The sequence below is a fragment of the Nycticebus coucang genome, chromosome 11 (assembly GCF_027406575.1).
Source record: "Nycticebus coucang isolate mNycCou1 chromosome 11, mNycCou1.pri, whole genome shotgun sequence".
Lineage (NCBI taxonomy): Eukaryota > Metazoa > Chordata > Mammalia > Primates > Lorisidae > Nycticebus > Nycticebus coucang.
The window spans coordinates 65311164-65335951 of NC_069790.1; the positions used below are offsets into that span (position 1 = coordinate 65311164).

General features: G+C 34.6%; 1 pseudogene; it reads right to left on the bottom strand.

Annotated features, from left to right (window-relative positions):
- Nucleotides 1-23778: 23778 nt before the first annotated feature.
- On the bottom strand, nt 23779-24732 carry LOC128560041 (UAP56-interacting factor-like; annotated as a pseudogene).
- Between the last annotated feature and the right edge of the window lie 56 nt (nt 24733-24788).

Below are 24788 nucleotides of genomic sequence, written 5' to 3' on the forward strand. Positions count from 1 at the left end.
CCCTCCATCTCCATCTGCAAACTGATGTGAATTTGGGGTCTGGAATTGCTGTTATAGCTCTGTTTTTAAGTTAACTTGTGAATAACTCCTTTATTTTAGATTGGTCTATTAAAGAATCATCAGGGGGTATCATCTTCTATCTTTTAGACTACATAACAGTCATTTTACTTTCAGATTCAAAGCCTCCCCCAGGCCCTCTAACTTTTCATCTTTCACTTTCATCAACCTTGCTTTAATTTTTCTACTTTAAAAATCTTTTATTCATTTTTTAGCTTAAAATCAAAATTGAATCTTATTAAGTTCAATAAGGCAGTCTCTGTCGTCAAGAAAGGTAATTTAGGAAAGTGGCTTAAAAGAGCCTAAAATGAAATAGACAGACTTCTTCCACATAAAATGCTATTGTTCAAATTTGATAAAAACTAGAAATACAACAGACAAGAACTAACTGAAATTCCTTTGGCAAGAATTTACGATAAAAAGTGATGTCGGAAGTTTATACCAAACAAAATGTATAAAATGACAATTTTAGTGTATGCGACTCATTCATTTCAAACTTGCATGAGGGTCTAGTATAGAAGAAAGAAATAGTAAAGATATAAAAGAAGTAGCAACTATTAAAAGATGTGACAATAGAAAGTAATGTCTCAGTACTTTAAAGTACAGATATAGGGAAATATTTTCTTAAACAATATTTCTTTCCTCTGGCAAAATGGGCACAATACTATTGTGTTTCAGCACTATCTATACTCCTGCAGCACCTTCTCTTTCTAAAAAAAAAAAAGTCGAGACACTAAGAAGAGAGCAGATCTCTTGGCAAACTATTGGAATTAGTAGACAGCAGATGGTGATAAACATCCATTCAGGTGGGATGTGCCTGCCTCATTATTCACATTTTAGGTTAGTTTTTCAAAAGAATTACACCCAGAAAATAAGGGTAAATTGGAAATGCACTAGTCTTAAAATCCCAGTTTAAAAACAACTTAAAACTTGTATAAAGTGATTTGCAATGAGACATCATTGAAAGCAAGTATAAATCCTCTTTACAAGAATCTAACATCATCTTAGCCTTCACATTATTTTTATATTTTTATAAGCAACATAAAGGAGTCAGTCAAATGTAATTGGACTTATGTTAGATATATGTGACATATTCATACAATGGGACACATTAATTAGCTACAAAATAATGCTGCAGGGAGGTGCCTGTGGCTCAAAGGAGTAGGGTGCCGGCCCCATATACTGGAGATGGTGGGTTCAAACCTGGCCCTGGCCAAAAACTGCAAAATAATAACAATAATAATAATAATAATAATAATGCTGCATGCAACAACATGGTGAATTTCACAGGCAGAATATTTAGATTAAAAAAAAAAAAGGACAGGGCAGCGCCTGTGGCTCAGCGAGTAGGGCGCCGGCCCCACATACCGATGGTGGCGGGTTCAAAGCCAGCCTCCACCAAACTGTAAAACAAAACAATAGCCGGGCATTGTGGCAGGGGGCCTGTAGTCTCAGCTCCTGGGGAGGCTGAGGCAAGAGAATCACCTAAGCCCAAGAGCTTGAGGTTGCTGTGAGCTGTGCCGCCACGGTACTCTACCGAGGGCGACAAAGTGAGACTCTGCTTCTAAAAAAAAAAAAAAAAAAGACAAAAAAGAATATACATACAGACAAACCTTGGAGATAATATGAATTTGGTTCCAGGCCACCTCAATAAAGCAGGTCACACAATTATTTTGCTTCTGAATGCATATAAAAGTTATGTTTACTTTTACTGTAGTCTATACTGTAGTCTATTAAGTGTGCAATAGAATTATGTTCAAAAACATAATGTGCATACCTTCATTTAAATACTGTATTGCTATAAAATGCTAACAATTATCTGAGCCCTCAGCAAGTTATAATCTTTCTGCTTCTGGAAGGTCTTTCCTCAATGTTAATGTTTACTGTCCAAACAGCTTAGTAGTTACTGAGGTTGGGGTGGCTGTGAGAATTTCTTAAAGCACCAATTAAGCTTGCCACATTGATTCTTTCATGAAAGATTTCTGTTTTCCTACCCACAGTAGGACTTCTTTGAAAATCGGCACCATTCCTTTTAAACCCTTCTGTTGCTTTATCAACTAGATTTACATAAAATTCTAAATCATTTGTTATCATTTCAATATTTTTCATAGCATCTTCACTGGAAATAGATTCCCTCTCAAACTATTTCCTTTGCTAATCCATCAGAAGCAATTCTTTTTCTGTTGAAGTTTTATAATGAGATTGCAGCAATTTGGTCCTATCTTCAGGCTTCATTTCTAATTCCAGTTCTCTTGCTATTTCTACCACGTCTGCAGTGACTTCCTCCTCTGAAGTCTTGAACCTCTCCATAGCATCCATGAGGGTTGGAATCACCTTCATCCAAACTTCTGTTAATGGTGATATTTTGACCTCCTCTAAAGAATCACATACGGGATTTAAAAGGAATTTTTTTTTTGCAGTTTTTGGCGGGAGCTGGGTTTGAACCAGCCACCTCCAGTATTTGGGGCCCGTGCCCTACTCCTTTGAGCCCTAGGTGCTGCCCAAGGCAGAATTTTTTGAGAAGGTTTACAGTTTACTTTGTTCAGATCTGTCAGAAGAGTCACCATGTATGGCAGTTATAGCCTTAAGAAATGTATTTTTTAATACAGAGACTTGAAAGTCAAAATGACTCTGTGATCTATAGGGTATAGAGTGAGTGTTCTGTTAGGTGTGGACACAACACTAATCCCTTCATAGATCTCATCAGAGATCCTGGGTGACCTTGACTAGAGGTGTTATCTTTGAACAGTAGTATTTGGGAAGGAATCTGTTCTTCTGAGTAATGGGTTCCAACAGTAGGCCGTAAATATTAAGTAAACCATGTTATAAACAGATATGCTGTTATCTAGTCTTTGTTTTCTGTGTACAGAGCACGTTTATTGACTGATTTAGCATAATTCTTAAGTGCCCTAGATTTTCATAATGGTAAATTAACAATGGCTTCAACTTAGTCACCAGCCGCATTGGCCTTTATCAAGAGAGTTAAGCCTGTCCTTTGAAGCTCTGAAACCAGGCATTGATTTTTTTTTTTAATATTTTATTTTATTAATATAAAGTCTTCCAAAAATACAATGAATATTTCTTTTTCATTTCAAAATACTATGGAGGTACAAATGTTTTGCTTATATACATCTATTTTTCTATGTTTAAGTCAGGGTTATAAGTGTGCCCATCACCCAGATTGTGTTCACTGTACAAGTAAGGTAGATTTCACCCAACCCCTCCTCCACCAGCCCCACTGCTTGATTTCCACTGAGTTTTACTCCCGCCCCCATGTATACATGTTCATTGGCTAGTTCCTGTTTAATAGTGAATACGTGTAGTGTTTCTTTTTCCATTCTTTACATCACATTGGATAATGATTTCTAGTTCCATATAAATTCCTCCATGGTATATATGTATGTATACGCACATCACATTTTGTTAATCCACTCATGAATTGAATCCACATCTTTGAAATTATAAATTGTGCTACAATAAACATTGAAGTGCAGATGTCTTTTTGATAAAATGACTAATTTTCTTTGGGTAGATACCCAGTAGTGGGATTGCTGGATCAAATGGTAGATCTATGTTTAGTTCATTGAGGAATCTTCCATGCTGTCTTTCATAGAGATTGTACTAATTTGTAGTCTGACCAACAATGCTGTTCTGGTTCCGTTCTGTCTGCATCCACACCAGCATCTATTGTTTTGGGCTTTTTAATAAAAGCCATTTTAACTGGTGTAAGGTGTAAGTTCATTGTGGTTTTAATTTTCATTTCCCTGATGATTAGTGATGTTGAACATTTTTTCATATGTTTATGAGCCATTTTTCTATCTTCTTTTGAAAAACTGCTTTTCATGACTTTTCTCACTTTTTGATGGGGTTGTTTGTTCTTGGCTGATTTGCTTGAGTTCTTTGTAGATGCTGGTGATTAGTCCTTTATTAGAAGCATATTATGTGAATGTTTTCTCCCATTCTGTAGATTGTCTACTTGTTCTGTTGATTTTTGTTTTTTTAGCTGTGAAAAAGCCTGTTTAAGTTAATTAAGTCCCAATTATTTATTTTTGTTGTTGCTGTAATTGCTATTGGGGTCTTGTTCATAAATTCTTTGCCTAGGCTGCTATCTAGAAGACTTTTTCCAACATTTTCTTTTAGCGTTTTATGGTTTCATACTTTACATTTAAGTCTTGAATTAATTTTTATGAGTGGTGAGAGATAGGAAATCTGTTTCACTCTTTTGCACATGGCTATCCAAGTTCCCTAAAACTATTTATTAATAGGGCATCTTTTTCCATGTGTATATTGTTGTCTGATTTGTCAAAGATCGGCTGGCTGTAGTGGATGGTTTTATATTTGGGTTCTCTGGTCTGTTCCGTTAGTATGATTTCTTCTTTCTAGAGTCCTAGGTGGCCTCTTCTTCTAACAGAAAGCTATTTCATCTACTTTGAAAATCTGTTCTATTGTAAAGCATGGTGACTGTACTTACCAACATATTGGATTCTTGAACAATGCTGAGCATAGAGGTAAAAATGCTTGTACCACAAAAATAATACCTATGTGAGTTAATATGTATGTTACACTCACTAGATGTATTCATTCACTATATATATATATATATACTTCAAAACATTATGCTATATATAATAAATACATATAATTTTATCTGTCATTAAAAAAATAAATATGAAAGAACATGAAAAAATGTATAAATTTGTACTTGACCATTTTCTCATAAGTTCTTTGTTCATTTTTATTAACAAGATCTCAGAATGTATATCATGAATAATTTAAACTACAATATTGTAGGAAAATAATAAAATTAAACATATTGCAACATGAATGGTGAGCATATTTTTATTATAGATTGGTGCTGTTAATGCATTTCAGATTATATAAAATAAAACTGTGTGGTTTTTATATTTAAAGAAAGAGATCAGGCACAGTGGCTCAGGCTTATAATCCAAACATTTTTGGAGGATAGGAGAGGAGGATTACTTGAGGCCAGGAATATAAAACCAACAACATAGCAGTACCCCATCTTCTCCAGCAATATAGCAAGACCAAATCACCTCCCTAACAAAAAAGAAAAAAGAAAAAAAAATTACCTGGAAACGGTGGCATGTTCCTGTAGTCCTAGACACTCAGGAAGCTCAGGTGGGAGACTTGCTGTAGGCCAGGAGTTAGAGATTGCAATGAGTTATCATTGTACCACTGCACTCCAGCCTGGGCAATAGAGTGAGACCCTACAAGTATTCCTTGATCTCTACAAAGATAAACAAGAGAAAATTTACTTTGACCTATTTTCAGAACATACAGACCTATTTTCTGTCACAGGCAGGTTAAGACCTGTGTAAAGGATGTTTAGCATGAAATAAAAATGTTGATCATCAGGTAAATCAAATGAGTAAAACACTGATTAAATTTTAAACACGTATTTGCATTTTTATTAGGTCATATATATTCAGGATGATATTCTAACATTTAGCTAGTGTGTATTGTCTTTAAATTTTTTAAATGTCTTTGATTTGGTAGCATAAATCTATGTACCCTGTATTTCTGGCATATTTTTATCTTGGTACTAGTGCAGTGGTGTTTTCAGTGATATGGTTTATATATATATATAACCAGAAGGGAATGCGGCCACTTGGATCAGAACTGTCATTCATCTATTCAAACTTCAGAAGTATCTTAGCTTTCTTTTTTTTCCACTAGAGGATTACTGGAACCATTGTACACTGCCTCAAACTGCAGGCAAATCCTTTATCAGCACATCCTTTTGAAACTGTCATTGAACTGCACGGACCTCAGGAGTGATAAGCATTAATAATACCCTGTCCCTTTTATCCCTTCTGCCTTTCAGCTTTATTGCTGGATTCTTTATCTAAACTTAGGTTTCATAGTCTAGACAAATGCAATTCTCCTTGCCTTCAAGAGTGGTGCTTAGCTTAGCTTGTACAGATGTGTAAGATTTTTTTAACGACTTATTTTCTAAAATAATCAATACTTACAAATAACCTTGGGATTTACTTGTAATGTTTCAGTATCATAGATCACAGCATTATCTAAAATAAGGCCCATTTAAAAAGTATCCTGTACTTCTAGAGTGGGATGAATAGCTTTCTAAAATGTGCATTCTAAGTCATTGTTTAATGTGCCATTTTTGAATGAAGTATTTACATATACATGTAGACCCACAACACATTTATGGGCTTAATAATAGCAACTGAAAAATTGTGAACTGTCTGTGGATAATGCTTAAAGGTTAAAACAAATGAGACATAATGTGTTTTGAGGGTTTTTTTTTGTTGTTGTTTTTGTTTTTGTTTGTCTTATATGAACATTTTAAAATGCTAAGTTCTTTAGTTATTTTAAGTTTGAGATAAATATAATCAAAACTGCCATATGCAAACCTCCTCACCTTTTTGGGCAGGTTAATTGTTAAGATGTTTGCAAATAATACTAAAATGACCTTGTAGAGTATTTTACCATTCCTGATGGATATTTTCACATCCAACGTCAAAGAATTATGCATGATTATAAAATTAGATAATTATATTAAGTATTACATCACAAGGATTATGTTAGATTAATCATAAACCAGAAGACTATCTTAAAGTTTTCATTGAAATCAGACTAAAAATTGGATATAAAACTTTAAACATTTCTATTTCTGATGTAGTTTAACAAAAGCAAGCTAACTCTATCAGCAATAAACAGGTGTTTTTAAAAAAAAAAAAAAAAGCACTGTTGTCTGTTCAGATTTGCCTCCTTTAGCATATGCTTAAGGAGATGTGTCCTTTGAAACTATTTTGCCTTAAAATTGTGTGTGTGTGTGTGTCTGTTACAGTAGCGACAATGTACTGCTAAGAGATAAGTAACCCTAAGAATATGAGTAGTTCTTTCTTGAACTCTCTCTTTTTTACTTGTCTGGATCACTCAGTTGATCATCTGAAAAAGCATTCTCACCAACATCTTTGATTCCTTCGTATCTCAGCCACACCTGCTAAGCAAAACTCCACTTGATCAGTGCTAAAATTGCTGTCTTTTGCAGCAACTCAAATAGAACTGGAGACTATCATTTTAATAGAAGTATCTCAGGAAAGGAAAAGCAAATACTGCAGTTCTCACAAGCGGGAGCTAAGCTATAGTTTTCATGGTCCTACAGAGTATCAGAATGGATATTGGAGATACAGAAGAGGGTAGGTGAAGGGAAAGTGAAGGATGAACAGTTACCTGTGGGGTACAATGTACTCTGTTTGGGTGATGAATACACTAAAATCCCCGACTTCACTACTATGTAATTCATGCATGTAAGAGCAACAAAAAAAAAAATGTTTGATTCCCGAAATTTATTGACATAAAAAAATGTTTTTGTTTTTTTTTTTTAAGAATAATACAATGAAAACATCTTGTTTTTCTTTCATTTATTTCATCTCCACCACTCTTCCTTTTTTTTTTTATTTCAAGTTAATATGAGGGTACATACTATTAAGTATCATTATTTATAAGGTAAAGTCCAAAATCCCAGCCACTCTTCTGTTCTTTATCTTTTGCCTAAAGAACTTCTAATATTTTTGCAGAGTTCATTTGCTTACAATTTTTGTTGATGTGAAAAAGTATTTATTTTTTTCTTGGCTTCTGAAGGATAAATTTGTTCGGCATAGAATTCTATGCTGACAGGTTTTTTTTCTTCCAACACATGAAAGATTTCACTCTACTCTTCTTGTCTGCAGGTCTCCTGATAAAATTCCCTGTGGTTTTCATCCTTGTTTCTCTATAGGCAAGTCTGTTCCTCTAGTGCTCCCTGGATTTCCTCAAGACTTCATCTTATGTTTGTATTTATTTTTATAGTTGTGTAAATATGACATTCACAAGTTCATTTTTGTATTATCTTTATGATTACTGAATTCCCTAGACTTGTGGTTTTGTGTCTCTCATGAATGTTTTTTAGTAGTTAGAATCATCAGTTTTATCTTTCCTCAAGTTTAAAGGAATTTTTAAAATTTAATTTTGTCTCATGTAAACCAATTTAAAATTAAAGCAAGATGACAAGATCCATTCAGAAGTACCTATATTCCATCTTTATCCACTCTTCTTGTTCCTTTCTTCCCTGATGGGTAAAACAGTTGTTGGGACTAAGAACCACACCCCTAAACATGGGTCTTTGACAGGCTTTACTAGAAAAGCAGCTCAAGTTCCCTTTGGACTTCTTTGTTGTTGTTGTTGCAGTTTGGCCGGGGCCAGGCTTGAACCTGCCACCCTCGGGATATGGGGCTGGCACCCTACCCACCTATCCACTTTGAACTTCTTTATTCCCTCCTGTCCCTCAACCCTTTGTCTATCCCAAAGCAGAGGATGAGATTGTTCTCTGAAATTCCCCTTTCTACCTAGAAACCAGACCCAACAAAGAGAAACAAAATTGCCTTTGATCTCTTCCCTGAAATGTCATTAAACAGAGAATATTATGACTCATATCACAGAGGAAAAGACTGAAAATTACATACCACATTAAAAGCCCAGACCAATGTTGTCCCAAACCATTGTCTGTTCTCGACTCCCATTCAGTTTTCGAAGAGAGTCAGTCATTCACAAATAATGTCTGCCTCCTGGGTCCATTCATTCCTTCTCTAAAGTCAGTTAATTCTATAACCCTCAGCATCCCTTCCCCTACAAAAAAGGGTACGTAAGCATCTATAAACCATTGGGTTGTTGGGTAATCGTGTGCTATGTATGTTAAATAATTTTATATGCTCTTTCTTCTATTAATCTCTTTATTGTCTTTTCATTTTCAGAGAATTTTCAGAGGGCAGGGGTAAACCTTTCCCTTGGCCCCTCTACTGCCTTTAGTTTTGGATTTAACCTTCCATTTTTTAATTAAATCTTTATTTTTTAGAGCAGTTTTGGGTTGGCAGCAAAATTGTATGGAAGGTGCAGAATTCTACATTTACCCCCTGTCTGCCTATGTGTGGTCTCCCACACTTATCAACATCTCCCACAAGAATGGTACATTAATTTTAATTGATGGGCCTAGATTGATGAACTTACTATTATTACTCAAGGTCCATCGTTTACATTACAGTTCACTTTTTTTCTATTGTGAATTTTAATTTATCTTTTTACTCTTTTGACCATTAAGGGGTACAAATGTTGTGGGTTACATAGATTGCTTTGTAATACTCGAGTCTCTGCTATAGTTGTGGCTATCACCTAAATAGAGTTCATTGTATCTACTAGGTAGGTTTTCACTCCTCCCCACCTCTCCTCTCCCCCTGGTTGATTTCCACTGACTTTTACTTCTCTCTGTATACATATGTGCTCATCAGTTAGTTCCAGTTTAATAGTGAGCACATGTGGTGTTTGTTCTTCTTGAGAGGCCTCACTTAGAAAAATAGTCTCCAGATCCATTCGGATTGTTGCAAAAGGTATTGATTCATCCTTTTTTCTTTCTTTTTTTTTTTAATGACCAAATAGTACTCCATGGTGTAGCAGTTCACTTTTGGTGTTGCACATTCTATGCCTATGACAAATATCTAAGGACATGAATCTACCATTGTGCTACCATACAGGTGATTTCATTGCTCTAAAGATCCATTGTACCCCACATATTCCTTTCTTCCTCCCCTTACCTTCTGGCCACTACTGATTATTTTTACTATCTCCAGGCTTTTATTTTTTCCAGAATGTCATAAAGTTGGAATCACATAATATTCAGTGTTTTCAGATTGGCTTGTTTCATATAGTGATAGATATTTAAAGTTGCTCCTTTTCTTTTCATGAGTTGATAGCTCATGTTATTAGTGCTAAATAATATCCCATGGCCTGGATGTATCACAGTTTGTATTTATTTATCTACTGAAGAACATGTGGTTGCTTCCAAGTTTTTACAATAATAAATAAAGCAGTAGGCCCTGGCTCGGCACCTATAGCTCAGTGGCTAGGGTGCCAGCCACATATACCAGAGCTGGCAGGTTCAAATCTAGCCCTGGCCAACTACAACCAAAAATAGCTGGCTTTGTGGCAGGTGCCTTTATTCCCAGCTACTTGGGAGGCTGAGGCAAGAGAATTGCTTAAGCCTAAGAGTTGGAGGTTGCTGTGAGCTGTGACACTACAGCACTCTATTGAGGGCTACTTAGTGAGACTCTATCTCAAAAACAAAACAAAACAAAAAAAGGCAGTAGACCTAGCATGGTGGCTCATGCTTGTAATTTCAGCACTCTGGGAAGCCGAGGTAGATGGAACATGTGGCTGAGCTCATCCCTGAGCTCAGGAGTTAGAGACCAGCCTGAGCAAGCTTGGGATCCTGTCTCTAAAACATAGCCGGGCATTGTGGCCTGTAGTATCACTTGAGCCCCAGAGTCTGAGGTTGCTGTGAGCCGTGACATCACGCACTCCACCCAGGGTGACAAAGTGAGACTCTTTCCCCTCCACAAAAAAAAAAAAAAAAAAAGAAAGAAAGAAAAAGAAAAAAGGAATAAAGCAGCTATAAATACCTACACGTAAGTTTTGAAAGGTCTTCCTAAGTTACTCTGCTATTTTGCATTCCTACTGGCATGAATGAGTGTTCTTGTTGCTCCACATCCTTGCTACTATTTAGTGATGTTGGTTTTCTGGATTTTGGCTATTCTATTAGTGGTATCGCATTGTTGTCTTAATTTGCATTTCCCTTATAAAATATGATGTTCATAACATTTTTTATATACTTATGTGCTATCTTATTTGTATATCTTCTTTGGTGAACTAAAGTGTCTGCTAAAATTGGTCCATTTTCCAATCAGCATTTTTGTTTTCTTGTTATTGAGTTTTAAGTTTTCTTTGTATATTTGGTTAACAGTCCTTTATCAGATATAGCCTTTAAAAATATATTCTCTCTTTGGCTTAACTTTCTGTTCTTTTGACAGTGTCTTTCTCAGTGGAGCTATTTGTAATTTTAATGAAGTTTAGCTTATCAATTTTTTCTTCCAGACAGCCTGCTTTGTTGTTGTATCTAAATTAAAGTCATTACCAACCAGCCAACTTCCATGCTATATCTGGGTCTGGTTCTGACACTTGCTGTGCCTAGTCAAACTGTGTTTTCTGCCTTTTAGTATGCCCTGTAATTTTTTCTTTGCAGCCAAACATGATGCACTGGGTTAAAGGAACTTGTACAAATAGGCCTTTACTAATGTGGTGGTATGTGTGGGTCTTAGTGCTTTATGACATTGTGCCTCTAGGCTGTGACCTCATCAATGCCTCTCAGGTTTTCTTTTATTCTAACCTCCTTAGGTTGTACAGAATGGCTAGAGAGGGCTGTAGCTGGGTATGAGCTAGCTGTAGCTAGCCTGATTTGTATTTTCTTTCCCCCAAGGCCGGTTAGACTGTCGTGAAGCCCTGGCAACTTAGGCTTTGGTTAAATAGTTTCTTCTGAAGGCAGATTTTGTTGGGTAGAATAGGATACTCTGGCATATTTCACAAAGGTTACTTTTCCCCTTCCCATTTTTGGAGCATAAGGAGATATTTCTCAATATTCGGTGTGAAAATCTGGTTGAGCTTTTGGAGCTAAAACTCACAGAGGTATGAAGCTCTCCATGACTGGGCCCCATTGGAATTTTGAACAATCAGAGTTGTCCATAGTAATTCACTAGCAAGTCATCAATTATAACTCCAATGTCTTCTTTTTTTTTTTTTTAGACAGAGTCTCATTTTCTTGCCCTCAGTAGAGTGCTGTAGTGTCACAGCTCACAGTAACCTCAAACTCTTGGGCTTAAGCGATCCTCTTGCCTTAGCCTCCTAAGTAGTTGGGACTATAGGCGCCAGCCATAATGCCTGGCTATTTTTTAGAGATGAGGTCTCCCTCTGTCTCAGGCTGGTCTGTAATCTATGAGCTCAGACAAGCCACCCACCTTAGCCTCCCAGAGTGCTAGGATTACGGCATGAGCCACTGTGCCTCGGCAACTCAGACTTCTTTAAACTGGAACCAGTTCCCATAGCAGTTTCTGCTTGTGGGTTTCTGCTTCAGTAAGTTGTGTTTCTCTGTATAATTTGTCTGTCTTTCCAATTTGGGAGGCAGTTTGCCTGGTGAGTTTACTTTCTTTATGTATTTGGGATGAGTTGTTAACCTCTCTCTCTTTTTTTCCCTTAGGTTTTTATTTTTTATCAGAATAGACTGGCAACTTCAAATTCTTTACATGCTGGAAAAGAAATGGGATGTCTCTTTAATTTTAAAACATTATTGTCTGCTATTATTAGTTGATATACACGTATTTATTCTGCCTCCTTTTTTCCCATCTCTGAGTAGAGTTGCAAAATTTTTGATTATTTCAGGTTTTTCCTTGTTGTTAGGATGGAGTGACACCTTCCAGTTTACATTCTGGGATGTAGAAAATAATTTTTAAGGTTTTCCAGTTCTTTACATGCTGAGAAATAAGAAGTCTCTCTCTTTGATTTTCAAACCTCTCTGCTATTATTACTTGAAATATTTCTTTTGCCCCATTCTCTTTTCTCATATTCTAATTATGTTTATGTGTTTAACTTTTTTCCATATTGTTTTACAGCCCAACAGTTCTTGCATTTTCTGTGTGTATGTACACATTCATTTATTTATTTTTTCTTATTGCATTTCAGTTTAGAAATTTTCTATTGACTGTCTTCAAGTTTTATTTTCTTGGTTGTATCAACTCTACTGACTTGCCCATTGAAGATATTACTCATTTATTTCTGCCTTCTTGACTTTTAGGGTTTTCTTTTGACACTTTCCCATTGTTATCATTTCTCTGGTAACAAAGTATATTTTAAAGTTCTTGTGTGACAATTCTAACATCTGTGTCATATCTGTAATTTGGTTCAGATGCTTGCTTTGTTTTTCCAGACAGTATAATTTTCAAAGTTGGATATGTTGTAGCTGTCATAGTTAACTAAGCCTGAATGTGAGGATTTATGTTCATCTGCTTAGCTTTGCTTAGCTAAAGATAGCAGAGCCTTCAAATGCTTCGACTGTTCTTGTTTTTGCTCTTCATCTTGGTTATGACTTCTCTTTGCACTAATTCTCAAAGAGAGTCTAGATCTTACAACTCTTTGAACAGTAACCCATTGAAATAATCTGTTCCTGTACTTGAAGTTTGTTGGTATGATTGTAGCAGGTAGGAGAAGGACATTATATACAGTCTTCTTGATTAAAACTCTCAGTTTAATAGTGTCCAGTCTAATTGTGTGCAGAGGGAATGGCTTTCTCAAGCATATCTCTCTCTCCTCCAGTGATACAACTTTTATAACCCTGGCTTCATACGCCCCATTCTATGAACTTATAATTTTCAATGTTTTAGAAGCCCTGCCCTCTGTTAACAATGATTTTTCTCTTTTTTTGTACTTAGGTAGGAACTCTGAGGAGGTGTAGGGTTGTGTAATTCCTTTTTTTCCACATGGAGTAAGCTTCTGCCCAAGTGTTTATCCTGAATGTAGGACTTTATTATGAATATTCCTAAAGGGTTTCACCATGGTTTCTCCTCCTCTCCTTCTGACAGCATCATACAGATATTTTTTCATATCTTTTCTTTGAAAACCAAGTACATTTTTGGAAGGCAAGCCCACAATAGCATGGGTACCCATTGTAGCCCTAAGAATTTCCCACTCTCATTCTAGTGCACTTTCAAGTAACACTGATCTGTCTGATTTTCCAAAGAAGTCTGTGGACTTATCTCTATGGTGTCCATGCTTCTGCTATAGGTAAATGATTCTCAATTGTTCTGTTTAGCTATTGCTGTTTTTCCAGGTACTGAGAGGCTGTTTTTTTCTGTGATCTCAGTTCTTTGAAGGGTCTAAAAATGTGTTGATTTTCAGTTTTTCTAGTTTTTATTGTTGTAAGGAAAGAGTGTTAACTTCTGAGATCTTTATCTTTACACATTAGACCTGAAATAAGAAGTCTGTTTTATTTTTTAATTAAATAAAAAGTAATTAAAAAATTAGAGGATCCTGTTTACTAACTACAAATAGTATTATACACATATTGTATGAAATAAAATCATTGAATATAATGGTGGCATTATCTTTTTTCCTTAACAGAAAGGTATTGTTACTTACTTGATAAACTTGTAAAGAATTTCCAACTACTTTTTCCATGTGTAGAAAAAGAATAGTTGAAATGATTTTTAAAAATTTGTTTCAATTTGTCAATTTACACATAATCTAAATTGTACACTCTCACAAAAATATAATGTTAACATCTAAGATTTATTTATTTTCAATTGTCTCAAGTAGAACTATTTCCACTATTTTCATTTGAAGGTTAATCAATAGCCTAACAGATTTTTTTTTTTTAACCTTCTCACCTTGTTGCTGGTCTAATCTTACCCTAAGGCATTCTAGGGACTCTAGCTTTTGAATTTAGGCACAGTTAGTAAAAATTGTCTTCTTTCTTTTATTATTTCAACCTCACCCACATATACAATATTCTCTATGAATGCCAGTCGATGAGTGTTTTGACCCTTTTCTCTCCAGGCCTCCCTCCTTGGGTCCTTGGGATTCTCTGTCTTACTGAGTTTTGGCACCCAAACTTAAATCCTGTTCTCTAGATCTTGGTGTATATTTCTATTCTGTCCTCAATCATGCAACACCTTTATTAGACATGTGCTATTTAATGAGTTCTCATTTTTGTTACGTTAATAAACACATCAATTACTAAACCCTCTGTGAGCCACAGTTTATACAACATATTTTTCTTAAATATCCATGTGTTAATTTAACGTCTGATACTATTTTTTTTTACCTTCACCCACTATTTCCTACCCTTCTTAATTTTTACTCTGATAACAGAACCAGATAAGTAATGCATGTAATCTAAGAGCATTTATAAAATTACACTGTATGAATAAAGCAATCTACACAAGTTAGAAAAGACATGACTGAAATATGTTCTTTCCTCGATGAGGTTAGATATACAGGTATTAATCTAACTCAGCCAGAATTTTCGATTTCTTTATATACGTAATATCTCGGGATAATGATTTTTCTTCATTTTTTATACAGCATGAAAAGAAACACTACAATTTAAAGATAGAAATTATTGGGCTGTATAAAAAGAAAGGACCATATGCTGCTTACAAAAAGTCACTGTAAATATAAAGAAACAAGATGGTTAAAAGGATCATAAAAGATATACCATGTTAATTCTAATCAAATTAAAGTTGATATGGCTATATTAATTGTAAAGTTTCATAACAAAGTACATTAACATACATAAAGAAGGCAATTTATAATGCTAAAGTGGCCAATTAATTAAGAGGGCATACCATCTTCCATGTTTGTACACTTGATAAAAATCCATAACTAACTCAAACATACTTCTTTGACATCAATAAAACTGATAAAATAGAAAAATTGATAAAACTCTAACCTAATTGCTCGGGATAAAAAGAAAAACTCACAAATTACCAATACTGGGAATGAGAAAGATGATGTCACACTGCAGAATCAGTACTTATTTAAAGCAAAATCAAAAAATATCATGAGCAACTTTATGCCAATAAATTCAAGAACTTAGATGAAATGAACATATTCCTGGACATATATAAAATATTGAAGCTCATTAATGAAAAAACTGATAACCTGAAATGGAAAAATTCTTTGGAAGACACAAACTATCAAAACTCACTCAAAAAGAAATAGATAAGCCCTATTTCTATTTATTTAAGAAATTGAATCGTACTGTGAAAACTTTCTGCAAATTGTAAATGGTAGCAGATGTATTCACTGACGAATTGTAAAGTAGAAATAACCAATATACAGAAACATTTTCAAAAATGAAAGGATTTAATGTTTCCAAATTCATTTTATGAAATCAGCAATATGAAGATGCCAACACTATAAAATGGCAATATAAGGATGTAAACACAGCAGGACAAAATACTTCATAAATATGGATATAAGATTTCTAAACCAGTTTAGCAAAGGTGATTCAACAATATATTGAAAACATAATATACTGTGACTATGTGAGGTTTACCCCATGAATGCAAAGTTGGTTTAACTTTCCAACAACATTGTATGCAATTCACCATATTAACCAACTGCAGAATAAAGAACCCAATTATCATCTCAATAGACACGGGAAAAATGTGCAACAAATCCAGAATCTATTCCTTTCAGGAAAGTAAGAATAGAAAGAAAATTCCTTAACGTGATTAAGAGCATCTACAAAATTCCAATAGCTAATATCAGGTTTAGTTACCAAAAAATGACTTTAAAAATGCTTTTTCTATGTGTCTTTTTCTTCCATTTTTAAATTTTGTTTAAATTTCAAATTAATGTGAGGATACAAATGTTTAGGTTATAGTGCTTTCTATTCTAAGGTAAAGTTCAAGTCATAGTTGAGCCCTTCACCTAGGGGTTGTGCTGAAAATCCTCATGGTGTGTACATTAGGTGAGATCCCACTAATTGCCACCCCGCTTCCTCCTTTCCTCTCTCCCTTGCTAGACTATATTTGTGTTTTATCACATGTGGGTATGTGGTTGTTCGTATATTGGTTTTGCAATAGTATTAAGTATATTGGTTTTTTTTTCCATTCTTGAGATACTAAGATACTTCTTACTAAGAAGAATGTGCTTCAACTTCATCCACGTAAACATAAATGTAAAATCTCCATCTTTTCTTGGGACTGAATAGTACTCCATGTTATAAATATGCCACAGTTTGTTAATCCATTCATGGATTAATGGGCATTTGGATTGTTTCCACACTTGGCAATTGTGAATTGAGCTGCAGTAAACATTCTGGTACAATTGTCTTTGTGGTGAAATGATTTTTGTTCTTCTGGGTAGATAGCTAGTAATGGGATTGTGGGATCAAATGGAAGGTGAACTTTCAGTTCTTTAAGAATTCTTCATACTTTTTTTCCATAAAGGTCATATTATTTTGTGATCCCACCAGCAGTGTAGAAGTGTTCCCTGCTCTCCACATCCATGCCAGCATCTTCAGATTTGGGACTTTGTAATGTGGGCTAATCTGACAGGGGTCAGGTGATATCTCACAATGGTTTTAATCTGAATTTCTCTTATGATAAGAGACAATGAGCATTTTTTCATGTATTTTTTGGCCATTCATCTGCCATCTTCAGAAAAGTTTGTGTTCATTTTTCTTTCCCACTTTTAAGTGGGGTTGTTTGCTCTTTTCTTGTTAATTTGTGTTTTCTTTAGATTCTAGTTGTTGGTTGCCAATTTCATAACATGCAAAAAGCTCCCATTCCAAAGGCAGGCTGTTTGCTTTAGTTGTGATGCCCTAAGCTGTCCAGAAGCTTATTAACTTGATCAAATCCCATTTAATTATTTTTGATGTTGCTGCAATTGCTGGGGGTGGTGGTGGGGTTCTTCATAAAATCTTATCCCAGGCCAATATTTTTAAGTGTTATCTCCACATGCTCTTCTAGAATTTTTTTTTTTTTTTTTTTTGTAGAGACAGAGTCTCACTTTATGGCCCTCAGTAGAGTGCCGTGGCCTCACACAGCTCACAGCAACCTCCAACTCCTGGGCTTAAGCGATTCTCTTGCCTCAGCCTCCCGAGTAGCTGGGACTACAGGCACCCGCCACAACGCCCAGCTATTTTTTTGTTGCAGTTTGGTGGGGGCTGGGTTTGAACCCGCCACCCTCGGTATATGGGGCCGGCGCCTTACCGACTGAGCCACAGGCGCCACCCTTAACAAATCTTTTTTTTTTTTTTTTGTAGAGATAGAGTTTCACTTTATGGCCCTAGGTAGAGTGCCATGGCATCACACAACTCACAGCAAGCTCTTCTAGAATTTTTATTGTTTTGTTTCCTATATTTAAATCTTTTACCCAGTGAGAGTCAATTTTTGTCAATGGTGAGAAGTGTGGGTCCAGTTTCAGTCTTCTGCACATGGCTAACCAGTTCTCCCAGCACCATTTATTAAATAGGGATTCTTTTCCCCAGTGCATATTTTGTTTGGTTTATCAAAGATCAAATGGTGATATGTGGCTGAGTTTCTCTAGATACTCTATTCTATTCCATATATATCTAAATATCAATTTTTATGCCAATACCATGCTGTTTTGATCTACCTATAGACTTGTAGGTAGTATAACCTGAAGTCTAGTAACATGATGCCTCTAGATTTGTTTTTGTTTTTAAAAATTGTATTAGCTATTTGGAGTTTTTTATGGTTCTATATGAAACAAAGTACTTTTTCAGGATTTCAAAGTATGATGTTGGTGCTTTGGTGGGATTTTATAAAATCTATAGATTGCTTTGTATAGTTTGGATATTTTAATGATGTTTATTTTTCCCAGCCACAAGCAAAGTATGTTCTTCTATTTGTTAATGTCCTAGGTCATTTCTTTCCTCAGGGTTTCATAATTCTCTTTATGGAGATCCTTCACATCCTTTGTTAGATATGTTCCCAAGTATTTCACCTTCTTTGGAGCTACTGTAAAAGATATAGAGTCTTTGATTTTATTTTCAGTTTGATTGCTCTCGATATATATATATATAAAGGCTACTGATTTGTGGACATTGATTTTGTATCCTGATACTCTACTATATTCCTTGATCATTTCTAAGAGCTTTGCTGTTGAGTCCCTGGGTTTTTGAAGGTATAAAATCATCTCATTTGAAAAGAATAGGAGTTTGACTTCCTCTGTCCCCATTTGAATACCCTTGATCTCCTTCTCTTGCCTGATTCCAGCTCAATATTGAATAGCAGTATAGTTGGTATCTTTGTCTAGTTCCAGTTTTGAGTGGAAATGCTTTCAGTTTTACTCCATTCAATATGATATTGGGTGTGGGTTTGTTGTCGATGACCTTTACCAGTTTAAGAAATGTCCCACCTAAGCCTATTTTCTTAAGTGTTCTTATCAGAAAAGGATGCTGGGTATTACTATCAAAAGCCTTTTCTACATTAATTGAGAGAATCATATAGTCTTTGTTTTTTAATTTATGTGGTGAATTACATTTATAGATTTTTGTATGTTGAACCAATCTTGCATTGTTTTGCTAAAACCTACCTAATCATGGTGTATAACTTTTTTAATGTGTCACTGTATTCTATTAGCTAGAAGCTTATTAAATATTTTTGTATTGATATTCATTAATGATATTGGTTTTCATTTTTTGTTGGGTCTTTTATGGTTTTGGTATCAGAGTGATATTTTCTTCGTAGAACCTGTTGGGCAATATTCTTTCCTTCCCTATATTTTGGAATAGGTTATGCAATATAGGTACCAGTTTCCTCTTTGAAGTGTTAGTAGAATTCTCATGTGAAACCGTCTGGTCCAGGGATTTTTCTTCTTTGGAATATTTCATATTGTTGATACAATTTCAGAGTTTGGTATAGGTATGTTCAGAATTTCTAATTCTGAATTAGAATTAGAGTTTAGGAAAGTGGTGCAATTACAGGTATTGGTCCATTTCCTCCACATTTTCATATTTCTGGGTGTAGAGTTTTTTTGTAGTAATCATTGAGGATCTTTTATATTTCTGTGTAATTAAAGGTTTTTTCCCCTTTATTGTTTCTGGTCAAAGTTATTAGAGATCTTATTTTTCTGGTTAGTCTGGAAAAGTGTTTATTGATTTTATTAATCTTTTCAAAAAAACAACTTTTGTTTCACTGATCTTCTAAATGCCTTTTTTAAAAGATCAGGGAAAATAGTATTGTGTTTGGTCTCATCACTTCCTCTTAACTGGATATAGTCAGTCTAGACAATGCAATATAAGCAGGTGAATTAAAAGATATATCTTTTTAAAAGAAGTAAAATATTCTTTATTTGCAGATGACAATTATCTCTGAAGAATTTTCAGTGGAAGCTATGAAAGTGCTACTAGAACTTTAAGATGCAAATTAATCAAGATTGTAGATTACACAATCAGTACTCAAATCACTATTTCTATGTTATATTAATGGAAAATGAAATTTTCAAAACCTATTTAGAATTGTAGAAATTCATGAAATATTTAGGTGTATACCACAAATGTTTACAATGTATAGTCACAAAATCACAATGTAACAATTGAGATTCAGGCTTGAAAATGAGTTTGATTATTTTAATAACCACTTCAATCTGTAATAATTCTTCATGGAAAATGTTTAGAAATAATTTTAAAACAAACTGTTTTTAAAAAACTCAATTAAAAAAAGGTTTAATTGAATTATACAACTCATTTATTGGCTATATTATAGTTGATTGGCATTATGAATAAATTTATATAGTTAAAATTTCATATTTATTGGAAATCCTAAATAAGCAAGTTTTATGTCTATATAAGAAATTCCTTTAAAAACCAATTCACATTTAATACATTCATATAACGTCTCTTCTGGATATGTGTTGTGAGTTACACTTTAAGTATCATGTAGCAATTGAAAAAATCATCAACCTTTATTATAGCAATTATGATTAAATATATAAAAACTATTTTATAGCTAAATATATACAATCTATTGCATATATTTGATTTTAAGTATATGGTTTTGAATGACACTTAATTGGTGCCAGTTCTTAAAATTTGCAAGCAAGTTATAGGTATTGTTATAAGTCACCAGATGGCTTAGAACAAAGAATGATTCTCTAAATCTTTAATTTATATAGTCCTCAGAATTTTTCTCAAATGTAAATCTATTGGGAAAAAATAGTACATATAAAATTAGCCCAAGATGAAACTACAATTTCAATGCTTGGATTAGTGACTTAGATATGAATACTGACTTGTAAAAGAATATGAACATATTCATATATCTATATGATGAAAAGCTTAAGTGACAACAGTTTAAAGTGGCACATGAATGTATAAAATATGCTTATTTGTCTATGAAACAAGTAAATTTTAAGTTAAGCTTAAAATCAACCAATAAGTATTCAATAAATACAAATATAATTTAACAGATGATTGTTCAGTTTAGAGCAAACTAAGGATGAACTATTACACAAAGGAAGATACTCATTGGCAAATTAATGTTTATGTTCTGCTGAATTAATTGTACATAATTTCATTTACTTGACAAAATTTTGCATCTTGTTTCATTAACCTCAACAAAGTTTTAATTCTTAATTAGAGGTAGGCAGGAAACTTTTTGGACAGCTGGATGCATTCATTTCCAGTATACATTATGGCCTAATCCAGGAATCCTCAAACTGCAGCCCACGGGCCACATGAAGCGGTGTGATTGTATTTGTTCTCGTTTTGTTTTTTTACTTCCAAATAAGATATGTGCAGTGTGCATAGGAATTTGTTCATATTTTTTTTTTTTTAAACTATAGTCCGGCCCTTCAACAGTCTGAGGGGCAGTGAACTGGCCCCCTGTTTAAAAAGTTTGAGAACCCCTGTTTGGCACCTGTGAACCATCTCCATTTCCTATAAAATGGTTCTATGGGTAAAATCCTTGGCTAGGATAACCTGATAAACTTCCAAAAGCCAAACCAAATTTTGCTTTCCCTGAATTTCTGTAACCAACTTCGCTTCCCCCTACATCAGTGTTTTCAACCTTCCTAATGCTGCAATGTATTTTCATTGTTAAAAAGGGGTCACGACCCACAGGTTAAGAACCACTGCCCTACATCATCCCAATCCAGACAGTAAATGTGCAGGACAAGTTTATTTCTACCTGCAGTAATAACTGTCTCTCTGATGATAAAATTTTGCTAGGTAATGAAATATTTAGGGGTATACCACAAAGGTTTGTACTACACTCCCTAATGAAAAAATGTTTTTTACAATGGTCTAGCTATTAGTTTTAAGCATTTCCTAAATGGATTCCTTATATACTCAAATATATCTTAACTTTTTTTTTTTTTTTGCATGAAGAGCAAAAGTTTAATATACCAAAGATACTTTGTTATTTGACACTCTTAAATGTCAATGTTTAGGGCAATTTTTACGGTTTTCCTATAAATAGCATTACTAATATCTTTGTACAAAAAAAATAACAGAAAAATAAAAACACTTTTATAACATATTTTCATAAACTGTTCTAAAGACAGAAAATTTATGCTCAGTTGCTTTTCCTTTGCTTTCAAATAAACTACCAGTAATTCTAAACCAGTCTAAAATGTATTTTTTCTGGACCAAATATAAGCATTTCATACTTGCAAAAATGTTTTGCAATGAGTCCTTGACCTCTATGAAAAGCATCAAAAAGCTAAAAAGAGACTGAGTTTACTTTCAAATTTCGTGACTGGCTTCCCTTCCCCTTATCAGTGTACGTACTGGCAAAATATCAGATATTAATGATCAGATTTAATTCTTTGGTATAAGCATGAAATTGATAGTTTTCCATGACTAGCATAAACCAATAAGTAACCCAAGAAGCATGAAAGACAACAATGAAGTCTAGCATACAATGCAAGTCAGGCAGGAAAGATAACTTAATGCTTTGTTTTATAGGAAAATTCAATACTAATAATATACTCCAAAGAAACTAATACCCATTTGAGGTTAACATTGTAGCAAACCAAAAGGTCAAGCTTCAAAATGACCAAACTTGTAACTTGTAGCTGGAATATTTTGCTTCATTTTGGCATTATATTGTAATTTATAGCATACAATTATCTGAGGACTCTTAGCACTATCTTGGTACAATAGACTAACTCTTCCCACACCTCCAGAGAGGAGGAAAAACACTTTTCTTTCCATAAATTCAAGAACTTTACACCAAACAAGATCAGAGTGAAAAGTAAACGAGAACTACAGTGTAACTCTAGTATAATTCTGCCTTTACACTGTCATGTATATAAGCATATTTTTGTTTTTGGAGCTGTAAATTATTTAATTTAGCAAGCTTAAAAGCTTATACATTTATACTTTTTAAATAAGAAGTCTAGAACTTTATGGCTATTACTTTTACTATCAAAATATATAATGGACTCAACCCATTTTAATAATTGTAATTCTTCAAAATATCACTTGAAGAATTCTTTATGGAAAGCAGACTCAAGACTGCACTAAATCCAAACAGTATACCTATGACTGGGTTTTGAAACTTTTCATCTCAATTGCCTGTCCTTCAACTTGCCACTTCCTTTCATGCTTTCTTCGTTTACTAAACACAAACTGTCAGATTTTTAAATTAGACCTTCTCCTCCAAGGCCCTACCAGATAACTTTATAAATATGCACATACCGTCTCCAAACACCAACGTTTTAAACTGAGACTAATGCCTAGAGTCACATTTCTTGTTAAAAAGTTCAGCGCTAAAGATATACAACTCTGGGGGATTAGCCTAACACTATCCAAAATATGAACCAACTTCCACATATTTCCATAAATCTTAAAACCCAAAATGAAAATTCACATAAAATCTTTATATCTCTAATGAAAAGAAGGCAACTGCACTTATTATATCAACACTATTAAAAGATAAGGGACAGCAACAAAGGGACGTACTTATATATATATATATATCTGAAGACCAAGATTTACCAGGGCAAAATCTAGAAAATGGGCAAAAGTGGTAAGATCCTGAACACCACTATCATAAAAATAATCAATTTCTATCTTTCTGTCTTCCTTCTGCTGCGTAGGGAACCAAAGATGTCAAATAGAAAATTGTTCTGTCTGGGCCAACCATGAAATCTTTAAGAACACATAGATATATTCCCTGTTATTCTTTCAGGGTATTGTTTTACATATTTAAAAAAAACGTCAAAAATAAAAATAAGAGTTATTTAGCCTCGTGAATATTTTGAAGTAAAGTTTCTTGAACTTCTGTGATGAAATCTTCAAGCAATTTAACTTTTCCAACAGAGTCATCACTCAAAAGTCCCTTTGACATGGGATCTATCCCACAGTTGCAGAGCAGCTTCCTCCTTTGTTGAACGTGAGAGGGGTTCTTTGTTCCTTCAGGATCCCAAACCGCTTATTCAAAGCCATCCCTGTCTGTTTTCCAACACTATTTATGTCAAATTGTAGGGGGACACCTTTAGGAATTTTCTTTACATCAGATTGCTCCGCTTTTGTTAAGAACGAAGGTACGAGTTAATCCTGGTTTCTGAGTTACCGGGCACCGCACTGCTCCAGGATTGTCAGTGGACAGTCAACATTCCTCCCTTGGTGGCAGAATTTCACCATTGACGAGTTCTCTTTGCTACCACATCGTCTAGCAGTTGTTCTGTGTTCAACTGGGCCTGAACCTTCAGGCCTCTTCTGAAAAGAAAAGTTGTCTGACGAGTGTCTTTCTGATGGCTTAATTTATTTCCACTACTCCTGGTAAAATTAGCTGGAATGTTGCTTTTTCTGTTTAACTGTTTAGGTCTCTTGAGAACTGCCACTGGTTTCCTCTGCACTTCACTGTGTCTCGTTTCCTTTCCTTTTTAACACTGGAAAATATCGTTCTATATTCTTGTCTCTTAGAGGTGGACGATTCATAGGACTAATTCCTTTTCGAATTCCAATTGCTTTCCTAGCTGCAAGGCCGGTGATAACTCGGTAAGGACGTCTCTTTCCAGGCATTATTCTTCCTCTACGGCTCAGACTAGTCTTACCAAAACCAGAATTCTGTTGGATTCCCCATCGGACTCTCATCCTGAATTGCCGGGTGCCATTTTGCTGGAGTCTTCTATTTAGTCTTGGAAAATTCTGCTTCTTTCCTTCTTTTCGATTTAATTTGATGATATCATCCAGAGACATACCGATTTTATCGAGGTTTTCATTGCTGTGGATTTTCGTTGGTGGCGAGGAGTCACCGTGGCTGCCACCAACCGGGTATCGAACCGGTTCATGGCTCATATCTTAACTTCTTAATGATCACGTAGCAGGGAAATCTAGATGCCCATTT